This window comes from Sinocyclocheilus anshuiensis, unplaced genomic scaffold, assembly GCF_001515605.1.
Source record: "Sinocyclocheilus anshuiensis isolate Anshui unplaced genomic scaffold, SAMN03320099.WGS_v1.1 scaffold637, whole genome shotgun sequence".
In the NCBI taxonomy this organism is placed as follows: Eukaryota; Metazoa; Chordata; class Actinopteri; order Cypriniformes; family Cyprinidae; genus Sinocyclocheilus; species Sinocyclocheilus anshuiensis.
Window position 1 is genome coordinate 1,953,603 of NW_015539816.1, and position 6,911 is coordinate 1,960,513.

The following is a 6,911-nucleotide window of genomic DNA, read 5'->3' on the forward strand; positions in this document are numbered from 1 at the left end:
ACATAATCCAAACAAGATACACAGACTTGACTTGACTTGACGAGGCATGAACAGACTTGACTAGAACAGACTAGACTCACCGACAGCGGGTTACAACATCAATACACGACGACAGACAATGGCAACATGATGGCTACCTATAGGAAACAAGAGGGTCACATGACAAGAACAAACCAATGGGAAACAAGACACATGACTAAAATACTAGAACTACATACTGCACAGATCAGTTGATACACTTGCGATTTCTTTCCCAGATGTTTACATTCGATTGAGACAAAACCAATTGTGTTTATGTGAACCATGGGTGTTTTTGACAATTGAAACAATAAACGCTAAAGAGAGTGTAGTTTAGCCCCCGCTGGGATGGGCACTCGTAGCCTAGGGTATATCAAAAAGTTTAAACTGGCAAGGCGCACAGCCGTATCTCTCTTACACAGTTTGGAAGCAGTTGAAATTAAAATAAACGAGTGTACGTTGTGAGCAAACAATTTGTAGAGATCTGCCAGAAGAAGCAGGCACTATAAACAGCTGATTTGTACAGAAACAACTGATGGCCAAACTACATCTGAATTCATAAATGGAAAATTCAAGTGAGCCCGGGCCGATTTGTGTTCACAATGCACGTTTTTAGCGAACCGTACCTTTAGCCGAAAGCGAACCGTGCTCAGACCACCTCCCGAGATGGTGAACCGTAGCCTACTCGGACCACCTCCCGAGATGGTTTCGGTTTGGTTCGCTACTGAGGGGTCAGATCGTTTGGAGCAGGGGTGCCCAAACTCGGTCCTGGAGGGCCGGTGTCCTGCAGAGTTTAGCTCCAACTTGCCTCAACACACCTGCCTTTAAGTTTCTAGTATGCCTAGTAAGAGCTTGATTAGCTGGTTCAGGTGTGTTTAATTGGGGTTGGAGCTAAACTCTTCAGGACACCGGCCCTCCAGGACTGAGTTTGGACACCCCTGGTTTGGAGTGTTCACATATGGGCCAAAAATCACGCGAACTGCGCTCAGACCCCTGAAAAGGACCAAGTGTGAAAACACCCTAAGAGTGAGGGAGGGGGCGTCACATAAAGTCATCACTCAAGATGAGGGGTCAACGTTGTTACAGACAGAGAAAGGAGACATAACAACACGTTACTACTTCCCTACCACCTATACAAACAGATCACTTCTACAGTAAACAAGCATCACATAAGCAAATAAACAGTGGACACGTAAGAAGTGAAGACATTTTTTTCCATGTGTTTATTTACAGTTTGTAAAAGTTTAAAGTCTTTTTTTTTAGTATGGGACCAATTCTCAGTATTAATTGGTTGCTTATTAGCATGCATATTACTAGCATATTGGCTGTTTATTAGTACTTACAAAGCACATATTCTGCATGACCATATTCTACATCCCTAAACTTACTACCTTACTAAGCAGTAATTAGGAGTTTGAGGCAAAAATCGTAGTTAATAGTTAATTAAAAGCGAGAATATATCAAAAAATATCAAAACATCCTTAATCCAAAATAAATGATTAAAGGGATAGTTCACCCAAAAATGAAAATTTTGAAAATTCTGTTATTAATTACTCACCCTCATGTCGTTCCAAACCCGTAAGATCGTTCATCTTCGGAACACAAATTAAGATATTTTTGATGCATTCTGAGAGCTCTCTGACCCTCCCATAGACAGCAAGGGTACTACCACGATCAACGTCCAGAAACGTAGCAAGGAGATCGGTAAAATAATCCATGTGACATCAGGGGTTCAACCATAATATTACGAAGCTACGAGAAAACTTTTTGTGTGCAAAAGAAATATCTACTTCGTAATATTACGGTTGAACCCCTGATGTCACATGGATTATTTTTCCTTGCAACTTTTCTGTACATTGATCGTGGTAGTACCCTTGCTGTCTATGGGAGGGTCAGAGAGCTCTCAGAATGCATCAAAAATATCTTAATTTGTGTTCCGAAGATGAACGATCTTACGGGTTTGGAACAACATGAGGGTGAGTATTTAATGACAGAATTTTAATTTTTGGGTGAACTAAATGCCAATTTGTCTTACTTTAAAACTTTAAATAATTTTAATTTACATTTTAATTTCTGTTTTATTTTAAATGATTTTCATTAAATACATTTTAATTACTTAAAATAATAAAAATAAACATAAAATGAATGATGAATTACATCACATTATAAAGGTTTAGATTTTAAATGTTTGTCAATTAAATAACAATTAAATCAAATTTAAGTTATTATCTGAAAATATATCTTTATGCAGTTTCTGAAGTAAATGTATCTACTGTAGCTTAGGGATGTTTAGATATTTAACCCTTTATAATGCACTATAAAAGTAGTTTTAATTGATTAATTATGCCTTAATGCACCTTATAATGTATTGGATTTAATAAATAATTGTTAGTTCTAAAACTGATCTATTCAGTAAAACTTCAGTAAAACTGTAAAACCTAGTTCATTGTTACACTTTAGTATAACGCATTAAAGCATGACAAACTTTCAAATGTTAAAATGCATTTTAATTTTGGTTACAATTATTCATGAAAAGATATACATGTATTGCATTAAAATGTACATTATAAATATCTTTGTAATACATTATACATAAATGCTTTAAGTAAAGTTTTACCGATATTTTTACTGAAAAGCAGAACCAAAATATGGTCACACTTTAGTTTGGGGACCAATTCTCACTATTAAATAACTATTGAGTTTGACTTTTTCCTCAATAAACTCCCAATTTTCTGCTTATTAAAAGTTAGTTTTTAAAGGAACACGCCACTATTTTTGAAAATTTTCCAACTCCCCTAGAGTTAAACAGTTGAGTTTTACCGTTTTCGAATCCATTCAGCCGATCTCCGGGTCTGGCCGTAGCACTTTTAGCTGCAGCTTAGCATAGATCAATCTGATTAGACCGTTAGCATCTCGCTCAAAAATGACCAAAGAGTTTAGATATTACCTAGCTGGGGACTATTTTCAGGCGCTGTGTAACATCATTGCGCCTGCTGCACCCATGGTACTGCAGCAAAGTTCCTTGATTATTACGCCAGAATGAGAGTATAGTTATAGCCATATCTGCCTAGAAAATCGCAACTTTTCATTTTCCGTCAGTCTTAGTACACGATGTAACTACAGAAGAGTCAAGTTTTAAATAGGAAAAATATCGAAACTCTTTGGTCATTTTTGAGCGAGATGCTAACGGTCTAATCAGATTCAATGATCTATGCTAAGCTGCAGCTAAATGTGCTACCGCCAAACCCGGAGATCGGCTGAATGGATTCGAAAACGGTAAAACTCAACAGTTTAACTCTAGGGGAGTTGGAAAATGAGCCTATTTTCAAAAAATAGTGGAGTGTTCTTTTAAGTTTGAGGTAGGATTAAAGGGATCTAAAATATGGTCATGCAGAATAAAGCATTAATATGTGCTTTATAATTAAACAGCCAATATGCTAGTAATATGCATGCTAATAAGCAACTAGTTAATAGTTTGAATTGGTCCCTAAACTAAAGTGTTACCCAAAATACTTACTTGCATCTTAAAATATACTGTTGAGAGGATGTGTGAGTGTGAATCTTGTGTGTATCCTTGTGTTAGTTCATATGTCATCATTGTTTGCTCAAAGATTTCCCGTATCTGCTTGTTCCAGAGGAATACTGTCAAGCTGACACCTCTGTTAAAGTGTTTAGTATCAGTGTGAGCGAGATACAGAGAGAGTGAGTGTTGTGTATGTATGATTCTGTGCTGACAGATCTGCACACTAGTCATTCACCAACTGAGGTAAACACCCCATTAATCTTGGGTTGTCAGGGTAATGACCCCCGTGACCTCTCTGGGCTGTTGCCGAGTTGTCCCACATGGGTGTAATTGAACATAAGCCTGCTTCTACAGGATGAGAGGTGAACTCTGGGTAAAATACCCATTAGCCAATTAGAGCCTGAGAACATCTAGAGCAAGGCGATAAGAGTTCACTTAAAAATACTATGAGCTTAATTTGAAGTAAATTGCAGAGACAAGCAGGCAATTTGTGGGTGAAACGGCAAGCATTTGTACCTGATTACAAGTCACTCAAAACAATTGTCACTGGGATTTATGACCATTATGTTTGAGCTGTGTGTGTTTGTGCACACACTCACATATAGCCACAGTTTTGGCTGATCTTATGTGTCAATACATTTATGGACCTTCATGAATTTGTGGCAGGTAACTTGTGTATACAAGGAACATGTTTTATCATCTCCTTGTTTTCTTTTAGAGAAATTTGCTGAAAAATATCCCCAGAAGTTAGCTAAATCAAAATCTCCTGACAAAAAAAAAAAAAAAAAGAAAACTCCATACAGGCTTTGTCAAGCCAAAATTCTAAGTTTGTCTTTGCAAATTTCGCTTGTTTACAGTTCAAAATTCTATTTAATTCTGCTTCCTTACATTCAAATTTGAATTGCAATTATGCGTTCTGTTTGCTACCCAAATTGTAATTCAGGAATTTGAATTTTTTAATTTAAAAGGCATTTTAAACTTAAATCTGACTGTACAGGATTGTTTTGTTTTTCTTCTTGTAAAGGGACAATTATTTGAAAATGTGATCACTATTATAGGGAAGTGTGTTTACAACTGACTGTTCTCTTGAGAAAAAGTACACTTTAGCATACTTTTAAAAAGTGATGTTAAAAATATGCATTAAAAGCATATACTTGTGTGATGTTTTCAGACACTTAAATGCATGTTAGTCATTAAAAATATATATTATAGCTTAAATGTATATTAAATGCAATTAGCTGAAATTAAAAGAGTGCTTTTTTGATCCACCCAACTAGTACTTAATTAAATCTTTATATAAATGTAACATTTTATTGTCTTTAAAATATGGTTAATGGTAAACTAAACTATACTTCAATGTTATTTCTATTAAACTTATATATCATGTATTTAAATATATTTGTAATTGCACATTTGTAATGAAGTTTCAGTTTGATATTTAAAATATATTAACTTTATATTGATTGTAATGTTGAGTAATGTTTTAAATCTACTGAGATCAACAGGTTTGCATTAGAGGTTTACGGTTTAGCAAATGGCATCTGTGAAATATCCTCACTAATGTAACAAAACCTAAATGTGTTTGTCTGTATCCTGTGTATATCCTGCATTCTATCTGGTGTACACTCTTAAAAATAAAGGTGCTTCAAAAGGTTCTTCAAGCGATGCCATAGAAGAACCATTTTTGGTTCCACAAAGAACCATTCAGTCAAAGGTTCTTTAAAGAACCATCTCTTTCTTACCTTTTTAGAATCTGAAGAACCTTCTTTTGCCACAAAGAACCTTTTGTGAAACAGAAAGGTTCTTCAGATGTTAAAGGTTCTTTATGGAACCATTTAGACAAAAAGGTTCTTCTATGGCATCGTGAAGCACCTTTATTTTTAAGTGTAGGGAGGTCATAGTATTGGGGTTTAGCTTTGCTTTCTCCTTATGTCTCTCTTGTGTAATGATAAAACATCTCAGTGCTTGTCAGTTATAAACAATGACTTTAGCAGACTCTCCAGCCCCCTCTGTCTCTGAGCCAGGACAGTGGACTGCCAGCACATTCATAAAAACACTGTGTTTGGAATGCTGAACACGGAACAGGCTGCTTCCAAATGAATCGCAGAGCTTACGCATCTCTCTGAGGGATACGAGTATGGCCGTTAACTCAGCCTTTTCCAATCATGCTGGGCGGTTCCACCACTTCTAGATTCTTTAGAGGCTGTGGGGAATCGAGATGCTTCCATCATGAAGTGTGTCATATGCAGTTCTGACCAGCAGGATGTGGAGTGATGGGTGTTCCAGCTCAGCTGTCATGGGATGCCGTATGACTGATGGGCCAGTCGGCCTGTCTCTGTGTTTATGCTGTCTTGACCTCTGACCCTGAAGGGGCGAGGTAAGGTTAGTTTATGGAGTATCACGATAGATGGTGACCATGAGACTCAACACTGTCAGAGATAACTGACAGACCAACTAGAAAAGAGAGAGATAAAGGGAGAATGCAAAAATGAGGATGACTTAGATAAGTGAATGAAGGCGTATGTAATCTGAAATGAATAATACTAATGCAAAACAACATAATTAGAAATTTTAGGAAAAATGAATGACAGATCCATTATGCAGTTCTAAATAACAAATGGCTCAAGACAATTTATACTATGAAAAAGCGAATAATCTTTATCCAGAATATATTATTTTGGAATATGAAACAAGTGCTTTCGTATTTTTTATATATTATTATACTTTTTTGTACTTTTTTAAAGACATGTCAGGACTCAGGACATAATAGGACAAAATCTATAATTGAAACACCACAAATACAGAATGACAACACCAACAAAAAGGTTTTATATGTGATTATGTGACGTTTGGGTGTGAGGTTGTGTTGTGTTGTGTTGTGTTGTGTGTGTGTGTGTGTGTGTGTGTGTGTGTGTGTGCATCTCTATTCAAAATGTATCTAAATATATATGTAAAGCAGAGTGTGGAAGAAGGAAAAGAGTAAAAAATATAAATGAAATAAAGGTAACAAATATATATATATATATATATATATATATAACAATTTTTGTAATATTTTGAAATATTTTATTTTATTGATGTTATTTTTATCTGTTTTGTTATGGTATAACATAAACAGTTGGTATTATAACATATAGTATAATATAAACAGTTTTTGGTTTTCTTTATATTTCTCTTTAGCTTTATTTATGTTTTAGTTTTATTAATGTTAGTACTTCAAATTAATCTTTATTCAATTTAAAGGGTTAGTTCACTCAAAAATGAAAATTAGGCTGCGTTTTATTCACCCTGAGGTCTCCTAGGTGTATATGACTTTCTTCTTTCAGACGAATCCAGTCGGAGTTATATTAAAAATTGTCTTTGATCTTTC

The 6,911-nt window shown here is 35.4% G+C and overlaps 1 long non-coding RNA gene across 1 annotated transcript in view; it reads left to right on the forward strand.

The window, feature by feature from the left end:
- Positions 1-6,911, forward strand: part of LOC107683997 (uncharacterized) — a 23,139-nt gene that overhangs the window by 10,141 nt on the left and 6,087 nt on the right. The window lies entirely within an intron of this gene.